Source organism: Ascaphus truei, chromosome 2 (genome assembly GCF_040206685.1).
Source record: "Ascaphus truei isolate aAscTru1 chromosome 2, aAscTru1.hap1, whole genome shotgun sequence".
In the NCBI taxonomy this organism is placed as follows: domain Eukaryota; kingdom Metazoa; phylum Chordata; class Amphibia; order Anura; family Ascaphidae; genus Ascaphus; species Ascaphus truei.
The window spans coordinates 365,487,910-365,502,412 of NC_134484.1; the positions used below are offsets into that span (position 1 = coordinate 365,487,910).

The 14,503-nt window shown below is 43.1% G+C and overlaps 1 protein-coding gene across 6 annotated transcripts in view; it reads right to left on the minus strand.

The window, feature by feature from the left end:
• Positions 1 to 14,503, minus strand: part of NEK10 (NIMA related kinase 10) — a 380,936-nt gene that overhangs the window by 147,300 nt on the left and 219,133 nt on the right. The gene's annotated exons all lie outside the window — the stretch shown is intronic.

Sequence of the window (14,503 nt, forward strand, 5' to 3'; positions counted from 1 at the left end):
ATTGCTTGAATTTTAAGTTTTGATTAACATATTTTACACCAGTGCAAAAATGTTCCTGGCAATAAAGAAACAAAAACTTTAAATAAATATCTTCATTCATGATATTTAGGAAGGACAGTTGTGTTACAATATCACCATGAAATACATTGTGCAAAACCTCACAAGATGTCTATTTAACACTAACCAGACATCTGCAACAGAAACTATGCTGTAATTAAATGTACTGTATTTCCATAAAATAGCTTTTATACTGTAAAATGGGATCTTAATTTAAGTTGTGTAATCACAGTTATAAACTAAAATTATTCTTATAGATGTGCAATAGTTAATTGCTCAACCGTGCACCATTTTTGAATGTTTGCCATAATTTCCTTAGTTTTACAAAATGTCACCCTAATTTCCCAAATTGTCAGGAAAATGTCAGTATATAAAGGGCCAACTGGCCTTCCTCGTTGACTTTTAATGCTTGACAAAATTAAAAAATGAACCAAGCTGATTTATGTAATCAAAACGAAAAGCTAAATTTTGCTTTGTTAGCGAACTTTGGCAAAAATGTCACACACCTCTAGCAGTCATATGTTCTCCTTACAAACACTGATTTACATTTTAAATTTACGCATCCAACTTTTCTTAGACAAAGATTCAAAATATAAAAATAAAAAAATAAAATTTTGGAGAGAGTGTGGCAAGGAACACGTATATTTGGTGATGGTGCCCTAAGGTAACCCATATTTGAGATTTTTTAACCATACACTGGCGACACACTTTATTCGAGCTCGGCTAGTCCCACGAATTCGGGTATACTCGGGTGTATTGAGGTTTGTGACTGTTTTCTGCCCGAGTGCATTGAGGTATTTTCCAGGCAGGGATTGAAGCATTTTATTCCCGCTGGCTGCAATACTGCACAGTATATATATACTGCATTACAATTCATGAATTTATGCCACATGGTAGACACACGAAGCATTGCAGCCTATTAAATCCTAATCATTATCATTTAACAGATCAGCCGCCCGTCAGCCAGGCATGAACCCAGGCTGGGAAGGCAAACGCAACGGGGCTTGTCAGAGGTGAGGAGCGGCGCATTCCAGGTATCTGCCAGGTACATACTGGGTATTTGCTCGAATAAAGTGTGTCGGTGCAGTATGTTCTGAAGGGTGGTCTCTAGAGACCCCTAGGTGGAATTTCTTGGTAAACCTATCCCTTGTTTTAAAAACTGTAAGATCAGATTAATCACACACATTCTCCTGGCAACTAGATGTGTCATAGCCAGGAACTGGAAATATTGTTCCCCCCGCCGCACCCTCTCTTTTAATAGTTACGAATAAGATTTGGAAAGTAATGCTTATTGAAAGATGCTTGCCTACCTGAGTGATAGCATCAGAAAATTCCCCAAAATGTGGTCCCCTAGGTTGCTACAGTATACTCCAGGTGAGTGTGCGGCCTCGCTCCATTAACACCACTATTACGGTATGATGGCCTAGGATCAATACGGAGATAAGTAGTACAGTCCCCTCTCTCGCTACTCCCTTTTCAACCATAGGTTCCCTTCTCCTCCCCCTCCCATTCTTTTGTCTACTCCTGTGTCTTTTGGGGTCCCTCTTTTTCTTTTCATTTAATTGTCTATGCTAAAAAGTGTTATATTTGTCTCTTCTTTCATACTTAAAAATACTAAGCTCAACATATCTGGATGCTACTTTTTATTCCTGTATAGCTGCCAATAAAATATGTGATATTAAAAATAAATCTATTTTATAAGTGCTACTAATTTGTATATATGTAGGTCCTGATTTACCAAACTGTGCTAAGCAGTAAGACACCACATGGCCCATTTAGAGTGCATGGTTCATAGAGCAAATATAATAAACATGGCCTTATTCTGAACAGTAGAACATTTTGCATTTTACAAATTCTCATTTAGAAGAAACATCTGAAGGCTTTTTTGAAGTACAGTAAAACTAAATTTTACATCAACTTGTCTTTGAAATTTCATCTGATACTCTCACTTCATATATTTCTTGGCCCACCACTTGACTTACAAATTGCTAATGAATATGATGAACATTAAGGGAGAGGCCAAGTTAGGGAGTACTTGTATTAAAGTCTGTTCTACCAGTTTGTAAATTACACTGTTAAATCTTCTTCATGAGGAATGCAAGAGGTTCCAATAAATGTACAAATAAATCTGTAAGTTTAAAGAAGCCTCTGGCAACCCTGTGTAAGTTCAAAATGATTTATTAAATATGTCACGTAGCAATGCCATCACTTAAAATACATTTAAGAAATAATTGCAATCTTATAAAGTGTTGTCAATTGCTTTTTCCAACACGCCAAGTTATAATTCAGAGACTCTTTTAAAAATGTGTGTTAGGAGTCCACCATATATTTCAGGGGAAACCTATAAGTGACAAAGGTTAAGGAACACAAACTTATGGATCTCGCATACCCTATTCCTTTTTGCTTTATTATTAAGTCCCACATTGTGAAAAATAACTTATATAAATCTTCCATAGGAGATATCAGTATAATTTAGAATACTAAGCCTAAACATGGTATAGAACATTTATTTATGTGGAATACAACAAATTATAATATGACTTTTGATTTAATGATAAATCATGAGGGAAGTGTGTTATGAATAGGAGACCCACAACTGTACATTTCCAAACTTTTGTTATTTGGCATTCATCGAAAATATTACCCTAATCTAGTTTAATAATTTTTATATTTTTTATTTTTAGAAATAGACGCATATTATCCTCACGTGCATAATTTCACAATATAACAAAAATTATTCAAATGTTCAAATCCTTTTGAACATAGTTACAAAGGTGTAATCCAAATAATGAATATTTATGTAAGTGCAAATTATGTGTTGTTGTGTGATCTGTTGGTCTGTGAATTATCATGTGTGGCCAAGAAAGTCTCTGCATGTGTGTGAGTGATCAACAGAAAACTTGGGGTTGTGCTGAACTTACCGGTGCTGTGTTAAAAATCAATATATTCTAATCAGTATTAATTCAACACATTTTGTAAAAACAAAATCTAAGGGGCCTATTCTAGTAGCTTCAATAACCAACTCATTGAGGCTTTTGAGCAGCTATCGCAAAATGTTGCTACAGTAGGTAGCTATTCAGAAAGCTTTGATGAGTTGGTTAAATCGTGCAGGGAAGGCATTGTATTGCGATTTCTGGCTCCTGGTCAAACAAATTGTGTGGGAGCTGTTGAGAAGCATTTTTAATAAAATCACGCTATTCTAGTAGCCTTGATAATCTCATCAGGGCTCTGGAATTGCAATTTTATCAAACATTTTTCGGATGTGCGACCAGGACTTAGAAGAAAACGGGTGGGTTGCGGGAGAAGTTAACCCCTTCATTACCTTACCGGTTAATGCCGGTAATGCCATTCATTGCCAATGTGGTTACCTATGCCCTCAATGGGAGCAAAGATAACCCCACTGGGAATGAATGGGCCCCCCTCTACACCCAACAACCATAGAATTACAGTACAAAAATGGGCAAAATTATTATTATCCAGATCTGGATTATAGTACATTTGCCCATTCAAAATAAAACACTATCCAGCCAGCATAAAGTAAATAAAACATCTACTTACCACTGCCAAGATGAAGGTCATCCTTATCATCGATCTCCACATCCATTGGCAGGAAAACAACAATAATCCCATGCATACTTCCTGTTATCATCGCGAGCACGCCGGGCTGCTGCTTTTGCTATTCCGGATACTATACAGTCCCCGCCGGTCATGTGACCACCCACCGTGTCGGAGCTTTCACGGGAGGGTTGGCGGTTGGACGGATCACACGAGGATCGCTTGGAAACGGCATCACAAACTCCTCTCAAATGTGAGTCTTTTTATCTCAACTTTGCTAGTGCTCATAGGTGAGCCAGTTGCTGGAAAAGACTGTTGATACTTACATATTTGGACTTAGCCGTGACTTTTCCTGAAGAACTGTATTAAGCTATATGCAGCAGTCATTGCTATACTTTTGAGCGCCTGGTGGGTTAACCCCTTGTTCACCAGTTTGCATACACCTAACCACTAGAACAATAAAAGAAATCTAACCCCTAACCAGCAGAACAATTAAATAAATTAGACGCCTAAACAATCCTAAAATGTAATAAAAACAAGCCCTACAAATACATAACAATTAACTCTAAACAATAAACAGAAACAGAAAACATAACAATTAATTCAAAACAACCATTTGTTAAAAAATGCATTGCCTGTCACTGAATTTATTTATACCCTGGGCATTCATAAATACTTTAGCAGTCAATGGGAAAGAAAAAAACATAAAAATTAAAAAATACAATAAAAAAACCTGAAATGTTTTTCTTACCTTTAGAAGTTTTCACCCTCCGAATCCTGGCATATCTGGAAGCTCTGAATTGGCGACGCCACACTCAGTGATGCTAAGCAATAAGGTAAAAAAAATCTTCTCTCTTTAATCTTCATCTGTTCTTCAAGCTTGAATCTTCTTTCCTTGTAATCCATTGAAATCTTTCAACCAATGTTGTTTCGTAGACTTCTTAAGCTAAAATGAGATGGAACAGGCCTTATATAAGGCCTGTGACGTTACATTTTAGGGTCAGATGGTACAGCTCCATTCCAATTAGATGCTGTACCATGTGAGGTTTTTTTTTAAGGATCTGACGCCATCTCCATTAAAACCACATGGCTGCCATCAAATGGTACTAAAGCCAATCGGATTGGGTACAATCGAATTGGTTCCAGTACCATGTGACATGTTCCATTTAAAAATAAAAAAAAAGGCTGCCAGCACATGGTACAGGAATCAATGGGATTGTGAGAGTACCACGTGGTATATCTCAGAATCCCATTGGCTCCTGTACTATGTGACGGCAAAATTGTTTTAAAGGATGTGACATCATCCCTTAAAGTGATGTCACATCCTTAAAAAATGGATTGTCCCCAATCTGATTGTATTTTTTAATTTTTATGTTTTTGCTTGCCCATTGACTGCTAATGTATTTATCTATGCCCCTTTAGGGAGGAGGTGAGTATAAGGGTTGTTAGTTAGGCCTACTGGGTGGGTAGCGGGAGTGGTTAATCCCATCATTACCATAGCAGTTCCCACCGCTATTGTAGTAAAGGGGTTAACCACTCCCACAACCTTCCCGGCAGGCCTTCCCACCCACCCTGGAGCAACTGCCCCAATAAATAGGCTATTCAAGTTTAACCCCTTCATTGCCTTAGTGACCATCCGTACGGTTTTGACATTTTCCTGCCGCATGGTTTGAGAGGGGTTTACATTCTTTCTGAATACCGTTATAACTCAAATGACAAACCGTTCAGTGGGAACATGCTAAACCTTGCGATGTAGCAGCAAATTCATCAAATCTACTAGAATTGACCCCTAAGAGTAATTATATTATTTATAAAAGGATACCACAAGGAGTTATGTAAAGGTCCAGTCCACACAGGTACAGAATGTCATTGAGGTCATCAATATTGCCGCCAATTTTTAATTTACCACTTCTCCTTAGACAAAAACCTCAAAGAAAACAAAAAAGCACAAATATGGCATACAACCGTCCCTCTTTTAATCTTGAGTGAGGTTTACAACAAGAACGTAACTTGGGTGAAGGTGCTACAATGTTGCTTAACTTCTCATCAAGGTGAATGCCATAGGTGAAAGCCATGCAATAAGTTATAATAGTAATTCATCATTTTAACAAAATATATACATTCATAAAATATATTTATTTGCATGCCAAATACAGAAATTTATATTTTGATTGTACTATTGGATGTGTTGGTCATTCTTTACAGTGCATCTACAATATACTGCTGAAGTACTTCCAGACTGTACATGCAATATTCTTAGATGTTTTTGTTTTTGTAGATTTAAGTGTGGTGAACATATTGGTACTACTGAACCCAGTAATAACACGGTGCTTGGGGTCCACATAATGCGACCGCATTATAACAGGAATCATGAAAAAAGGCCACCGCGATCACGGGTTCCGTGTCTGCCTGAGGGGGGAGTGTGACTGTGTCTGTGACTGTTTTTGTGTGACTGTGTTGTCACGAGAGCTTGCGACAGGCTGTAATTTACACCAAAAACTATATATATAAATATATATATATGCCTGGGTTTGAACTGGGACGAGACTTAGATATGATAAATAGAATTTATTCCTTGATAAAGGTGAACACAACAGATTATACAATAACAGGCAAAATATAGACACTTACGTAAAAGATGAAAATAATGAAAACAGTCCCATCTGAACTGGCAGTTTCATCCAGCAATCAGCCCAAGACATTGCATGGCGACCAAAAATGAAGACAAAGGATAGATGGGAAACAGCAGGTTATAAACCCTTTGTCCCTCTATCTGTAACATTAAGACCCTGGGATAAAATCTGGCTGGCTCACTTGCTGCCCTTCCTTCCCCTCCCCTGGTGCCCCTATCTCCTGCCACCCCCCAGTCACCCCTAGAGTGAAACAACAGGGTACAGTCATAGGGAAACATAAGTCAGAGTCAGTCTGCGACTTGGTCTGGCTTACCTTGCTGGTCCCCGCAGAGACCGCCGCCTTCGTTGGTCCCAATTGCAGGGGGACTGGAGCGGCCGCCGCCGGCCCCATCTGGGCTGGGCAGCGCCGGGCCGCTGCCGCAACAGCACCCGGGTTGGGTACAGGTAAAACGGTGCAGGACAAGGGTCCCAGGTCTTTGTGGAGGAACTCAGCTCCATGCAAACTTGGTAAAATAACCCCCTCCCGCAACCCCTGTCCCTCCCCCCGAATAAAACTGCCGCCGGCAGGATGCCGGAGTGGCGGCGTCTTCTCTGCCGCCGCCGCTGGTTCTCCGCCGGGATCAGGTGGATGGCCGCTGCTCTCCGCCACTGTTGCTGATGCAGCCCGTCCAGGTTCTCCAGGAGACGTCCCGAGGAGGGTTGTCGCCCCGGCTGGGCGGGAGCCATCAGAGGATGCCGCTAACTGGGTCATCTTTTCCGCAGCTCGTGAGCGTTGGCCCTGAGGGGCTTCTTCGCCTGACCGCGCACGGTCAGGGCACTGGGCATTATTGTGGCCCATTGGTTGGCAGTGCCGCAGCAACTGCCGGTGCTTCTCCGCCACCGGTGGACTAACCCCAGCAAGGGGCAACGGAGTCCAGAGCGGAGTTGCCTGAGCGCCGGGCTCATTCCAGAGCTTCTCCGCCGCCGGTGGACTAACCCCAGCAAGGGGCAACGGAGTCCAGAGCGGAGAGGCTTGAGCGCCGGGCTCTGGGAGGGGATAAGTGGGTCGGATCATCGCCAGCTTCAGCTGCTCGAGCCGCTCAGCCGGGGACATCTCTCCCTGCGCAAACATCAGGGCCAGCAATTCTGGGTAAAATGGACTGGCCGCCGCAACGGCCAATACCTCTCCTGGTGCAAGACCACCCGCTCCCTCCACAAGTCTCTGCCGTCCCGGAGCTGGGTCCCTTCCCTGCTCTCCGGGCGGTGTGATGGTTACAGCAGCTGCAGCTGTGGATCTTTGCTCAGCCTGCCGTGTTTCATGCTCACCGATTGCTGTCTCTCTCTCAGCCTTGCTGGCTGCTGCTCCCCGCGCCGACTTGATACACTCCTCCGGTCTCAGTGCCCGGCTCCAGTCAGACGGATGGCCGGCACTTTGGTTCTGGAGGAAATGCTTCTCACAAGTAGGGGAACAGTGAGGAGGTGCCATATCTTGTGTTATATGTTGTACACTGTGTGTTCAATATCTTTAGTCCCAGGAACTTGCAATTACCATCAAGTTCCCACTGGATCACAGTACCCCGCAGAATACTGTAATCCAGGTCCAGTTCGGTCCCGCCAGCTGCCACCAGTTAATTACAAGCCTGTCACGAGAGCTTGCGACAGGCTGTAATTTACACCAAAAACTATATATATAAATATATATATATACCTGGGTTTGAACTGGGACGAGACTTAGATATGATAAATAGAATTTATTCCTTGATAAAGGTGAACACAACAGATTATACAATAACAGGCAAAATATAGACACTTACGTAAAAGATGAAAATAATGAAAACAGTCCCATCTGAACTGGCAGTTTCATCCAGCAATCAGCCCAAGACATTGCATGGCGACCAAAAATGAAGACAAAGGATAGATGGGAAACAGCAGGTTATAAACCCTTTGTCCCTCTATCTGTAACATTAAGACCCTGGGATTGGTTTGCAATTATCTCCAGCCAATCTTTGGTGGGGGAACACATTTTAGGACAGGCCCCCCTGCTAGCTGGCACATCTGCAGTAGAACTCTGGGGGGTCTCAGACTTAACCAAAAGTTCATATTTACTGCAAATCATTGCATAACTTCCGCTCCGTTATACACACAGTCAGGTGAGATATATTACTGCATTCTGGGACACCTGACGCTCGTAGAGAGACCCATCATTACATTGTAATATGAACATTAATAGAGATATTAATATCTGGCATTTAGCAGCAGTTACATATTCAATGTTTAGACTTCCCAAGATCGGCTTACTCTCGCCAATACACTTATGTAATTCTTAGCCGGTTCAGCCAAGGACATCTCATAGTATCCTTATATTTAATAAAGTTACTCACTTTTGATATCCTGTTGGGGAATACCTTTTGCTGGAAGGTGTGAATAACAAACACTTCCCTTCCTTTTGCCTGCTTCCCGCATAAACAATTCCCCTGGGAAGCCAGGCTCCAATCTGGCCAATTCACACCTCCCTTTTGATATGCACTGGGAGAGAGGAAGCGTGCATAGGCAAGTGACTAGACTCAGATGAGGCAAACCATTTGGTTTCTGGACATTTCTACAAACTGCAAAAAGTCACTTTATCAAAAATATATGTCCCCCATCTGCATCTATCATGTGGGGTGCTAAAACCCTCTCTTCTCTAAGACCCCAGCTCAGAATACCTTGCTGGCAGGCAAGACAGGTCAAAATATTCCCCCCCTTTCCCCTCATGTTCCAGACATCACTTACACTCTGACACAGGCAGTTGCAGGCCCATGAGGCAAAGGGAATACACAGATAACGCATTAACTAGCCCACTGGGCTTACACAATTAACCCCTGATGACCCAGTGTGTGTGTTATGCAGGTACTGATTAACCCAGACATTACAATGGAACAGGGAAGAATACATTTACAGGTTATAACAAGGGTAAAATCACATTTCTGGGCCTCAGCCCAGTTAACCCCTTGTCTCCCTGGCGACGTTAGAGGGGGCCCTTGGGGGGTAACCCCGTTAACCCCGGGCCAAACCCTCCCTACCGCCACATGTGTGTATCCATTTCTCTCACGGCGAGAAAGCAGGGGTCAAGCCGGTAGCAGCAGCTGCACCGGCACGATCAAGAGATATAGGATATCTTTAGCTTCTACTCCTTGTAGTCGTGCCACTATTTGCCAGGATTTTTTTTTTTTTTTTTTTTAAGATATTTTACCCGTCACCAGTATGGACATGGACACTGACATACAAAGGGTAATGGCTTTTAGTGATTAATACTGTACTACGATATGGTACCAGTCACAGTCACACACACAGACACATCCAGGAGGAGATATCGAAGAGACAGAAACAAGATTCTGGAGGGACAGGGAGAGATCTGGAATGGACAGATAGATTTGTATCATTATCATAAATATTGTAATTGAAATCAAATGAATAGATTTTTTATAGTAGTCATACAGGTGGAAGAGCAGAGTTAAGTGGGGTTAACACCCTTTAGAGTACATTAATCCATAACAAAGCTTGATAAATCTGGAGGTACTAAAGAGTTGTATTATGTAGATTGGAAAGTGTGGAGCAAGAGTGGATGATTGACTGTGTCAAATGCCATGGAGAGATCTAGTAGAATGAGTGCCTCTGGGAATTTGCTGTTAAAAAGTCATTGGCTACTTTCTCTAGGGCAGTCTCAGAGGACCCGATTATCTGATTGTAAATGATCAATATGACAGTTGCCTGAAAGGGATAATGCACCAAGCTGTATAAGTGGCAGAATACCTGTACCCCAGTAAATTAAAGTTATTTATGCCATTATGAGAAACTTCCCGGGGGGACTGCCATTGATCTCCGGAGCTGGTACTCCGCCTTTCCCCGCTGACCAAATGCTATTCACTCCTCTCGGCATCCTCTGGCTGCTTTGAACTCCGATGTCAAGCAGACTTACCGGCGCCTATGGGTTGGCTCGGGCAGCCTGTTTGGACATCGGTTCCAAATGTTAAAAGCACATTACATTATTAAAGTATATTTTACTACACTTCTGAGTATTGGGGAACAGGCGAAAGAAAAGGAAAAATGTTGTAGTTTTATTTCTATCTGCCTTATTCCCCACACAGTTTTCTTTGGACTCAGTCTGGACTCTCGGAGTCCCCCCTCAACCTTATATATGGTTGGGGCACCCACAACCCCTATACTAGTTGTGGGTCACCTTGGCACTAGCTGGGGTGCCCTCCTTAACCTAGGGATTCCCTCAGCCACAGGAATACGCTTATTCCTGTGCCTCATTCTCCTTTCTGGGCTCTGCTGAAGCAGGGTACCCTTGCGTGAGTCTCACTTGCATTTTCAAGGGGCGGTATTGCTGAGACAATGTGCCTACATGTATCCGAGAATCAGGCATGATTCCCAGGTACATTTATAGGGGAACCAACAACTCCAGACCCCAACCTCCTAGGCACATTCTGTCAACAGTTCCTTCGCATAACTCCCCTTGAAACTCATACCCTAGCAATTCCTGCTTGATTGCCTGCCCGGAAAGGAAAAAACACAAAAAAATATTCTTAAATATATACAATACATTGAAATTGTACAAAGTTACTGGGCCCAAGAGATAACTCTCTTGGACCTTTATACACAAATCAGGGGTAACCAAAACAGGCTTGACCTTTATTAGAGAGCCTGGTTACCCCCTCCCATCACACATATCTTTCCTGATTGTTTTGGGCTGATATAATATTCTCCTTAGCAAAATGGCCGACCAAATCTAGGCGTTTCCTAAGGTCCAACACATATTGAAGGGTAATCTTAGAAGGGGACCTCTGTTCCTCCCAGGACTCTTTTAGGAGGTTTAGGATACCCCGCGGTTGACGGCCATATAGGAGTTCAAATGGAGAGAATCCTGTGGAGCCCTGGGGAACTTCCTGCACAGCAAACAGCAGAAAGGGGAGAAGTTAATCTCAAGCTCCTTTTCAGAGTCTACAAACTTTTTTAACATACTTTTTAGAGTCCGATTAAACCTTTCCACCAATCCATCAGTCTGTGGATGGTAGACCGAACTGATTTGACCCCTAGTAACTTTAAAACATGCTGCATCAGGTTAGCCATAATATGTGTCTTTTGGTCTGTCAACCAAACCTGAGGAAGTACGACCCATGAGAACAGCTCCAACAGTTTGTTGAGTACCGGCTCAGCAGTTCCTGTCCTCAGCGGGAATGCCTCAGGATACCTTGTTGCATAGTTGCATCACCAGAATAAACATGTGTCCATTGGCAAAGGGCTCTAGAGGCCCTACCAAGTCTACTGCAATTCTTTCAAAGGGAACTAAGACCTAGAGAAGATGAACCCAGGGGGCTGGTTTTTGACCCTTCTGGATGGTTAGCTGGCATTCAGAACATGCCGCACCTAATTTAGCAATATCATTATGCATCCCTGGACAATAGAACTTGGACAAAATATGGTTCAGGGTTTTGTCTTTACCACGGTGACCACCCCAAAGGACAGTATGGGCTAGGGTGAAGACAGTTTTAACAAACAGGAGTTTTGTTATTTTATGTAGTTTTCATTAAAGACCTTTTTAACCTTCAATTCTGGTGAGTTCCCCAACTTCTTTTCATAGCAAGCGGTAGTCCACTCGATCATTTTTTGTTTCTGTTGATGCCTGGATAGGAGAACACCACCGATTTTACCATTGTTGTGGCAGGAATGGATTAGTGGTGACACCTTGTGAGTGTGCGGCTCTACACCACTTCATTTGGAAGGAGACGGGGGTAAGGTGAAGCTTCTCAGGGGGTCACACAGCCTGGTGGGAATCCAACCTCTCTGTAAGTACCCCGCTTCTTATACCTTGCTTAACCCCTTGGTTTTTCTCCCCTGTCCCTGCATCTATACTTATATGTACTGGACATTGCTATTATCAATTTAAATGACTGTTATTTGATTTCACTTACCTTTTTGCTTCTGGAGTTGATATTCGTTTTTTTGCTCTGTGACTATTTACTACCATCTCTGGTCAGCATCTGGGGTGTTATTACATTAAGAAAGGATTACATTCTGCCTAAGTTGGAACTCACTAGCAGTGTCTTTAAAGATCTTGCTACAGTCTTAAAGACACAGTTTTACTTTCTCATTTTTGCTTGATAGTCATATCTTTTTGACAACACCGCTCCCAAAAAGGAGGAGTTTTGTAATTTTATGTAGTTTTCATCAAAGACTTTTTTAACCTTAAATTCTGGTGAGTTCCCCAACTTCTTTTCATAGCAAGCGGTAGTCCACTCGATCATTTTTTGTTTCAGTTTTAACAAACACCTTGGGAACCAAGATTTGTCTGGTGACCTCCCCTGTTTGTGTATGCTTATTCACCCTATACAGAATATCATTTAGCAATTCAAAATGTGGGAAAACCATCACCCCTTGTGCATTCAATACATTGTCATCAATTTTTACCACCTTCTCATTTTGTCATGTAAAGACTGGGTCTTCCCTCTGCCTCTGGCAAAAATCAGGGAGACACAGTTCTGGTTAATCTACAGAACCTATCTCTCTCTCCTTCTAGCTATCCCCAGTCATTACTTGTGACTTCTGCCTACTAATATGGACACCTTGAGTCCCAGATCTCTGTAACCAGTCTTGCTTGTCACAACGTCTTTGCTTCTGCGATTTCGGAACACGGTGTCTACTTGGGACTAGATCAGCAAAGATATATTCAAAGAACAGGGAACAGTTTACTGGGCTTCTCCGTTACCAGAGGAGGCTCCTCCTGGGAGGGACTCGGTAAACTAGAGAAAAAGGGCCAGTCCCGGATGAGCAAAACTGAGACAGGGAGCAAAGGAACGACTCATACTTCTAGTATGGCCTCCTGACCCTTTACCTGTAACAGGCCATTGGCCACCATTTTATATCGTCGTGTATACATACTATGCTCCACGGGGAGTCAAAGGAAAACATTTCAGGTGGTAAAAGTTCCTTGAAAACAAGGGTTTTTCCAGAGCCTGAATCCACAAGGGCCTGGATGGATTTACCCCCAATCAGGACTAGAAGTAGCCAGGGCTTGCAGCTTTCTCTGGGGAAGGCTGGGGCAATAGTCCTGCTGAAGGAACAATCCATCTGTGGGCATTTCATTTGATGGTGGCCCAGTTCTCCGCAGGTAGAACATGGAGAGCTATTTCTCACCAGGGGTTGACGTGGATATCCTTCAGCTGGACCGAATACTGGAGACCAGGAGTCGGGTGGCTCCTGCGTGCGACATCCTCTGAAGTTTTTTTTGGCGATACACAGACATCAGGAAATAGACGAGTCTCCGCGGGGACCAGCATCCGGACCTTTACATTGCTGGAACGACTGTTCCCTTCATGTGACATGCTGATCGCGATTGGATGTGTGGTAGCTTACTCCCTGGCCCGTTCTCCCTTTTTGGGCATCAGCCGGAGCATGTGGAGTCTGGGCCATCGGGCTCAGGACACTCTCCTGGTCCTTGGCTCGAATTAAGTTTTCCATGAGCTGGACAGCCAACGTTAGAGTTTTAGCAGCATGGCGTTTTACCGAGGAGTGTGCGGGAGGGGTTATCACCTGCAGAAATTGCTCCAAAACGACTTGTTGAGAATCACCTCCTCATTGCACTATTCAGGCTGTATACACTGAGTCCAGTAAGTCCAGTAAGTGCTGAGCTAGGAACCGGGGTCTCACCTTAGAGGTGTATTTAAAGTTGCAGAACTGCAGCCCGTAGGCTTCTGGGGTCAGGCCTAAGCAATCCAGGATGGCGGATTTTACTTGCTTTTAGTCCATAGTCTGACCCACAGGTAGGCCCTGATATGAGGCATGGGCTTCTCCTATGAGGAGTGGGGCCAAAGCTGCCCAGCGATCTACAGACCAGCCCTGGGCCTCGGCAACTCATTCAAAGGTTAACATAAAAGCCTCTGGGTCCTACACCGGACTCCTTTCCTCTGGAGAACCAGGGAGTTGTTCGGAAGTCCTGGACTGGCAGACAAAGGATTCCAAAACAATGTGTGTGCAGCGCACAGCAAGAGAGAGAAGCAGGTCTGGCAAAAATAACTACTTTATTGAGGAGGCATAAAAAGCGAGGAGTGCAGCCCTTCTACGCGTTTCATGCAGGTTATGCACTGTATCAAGAAGTTCCACACAATAGCACAACATTCCATTTAAATACCGCTGATTGCTGATTTTAACGCCAAACATAGTGACGTCACATTCCACTATGCCCTCCAATGAGCGATCGCATGACCCGCACATGCGCAACAATAACCAGGGGAAAGAGA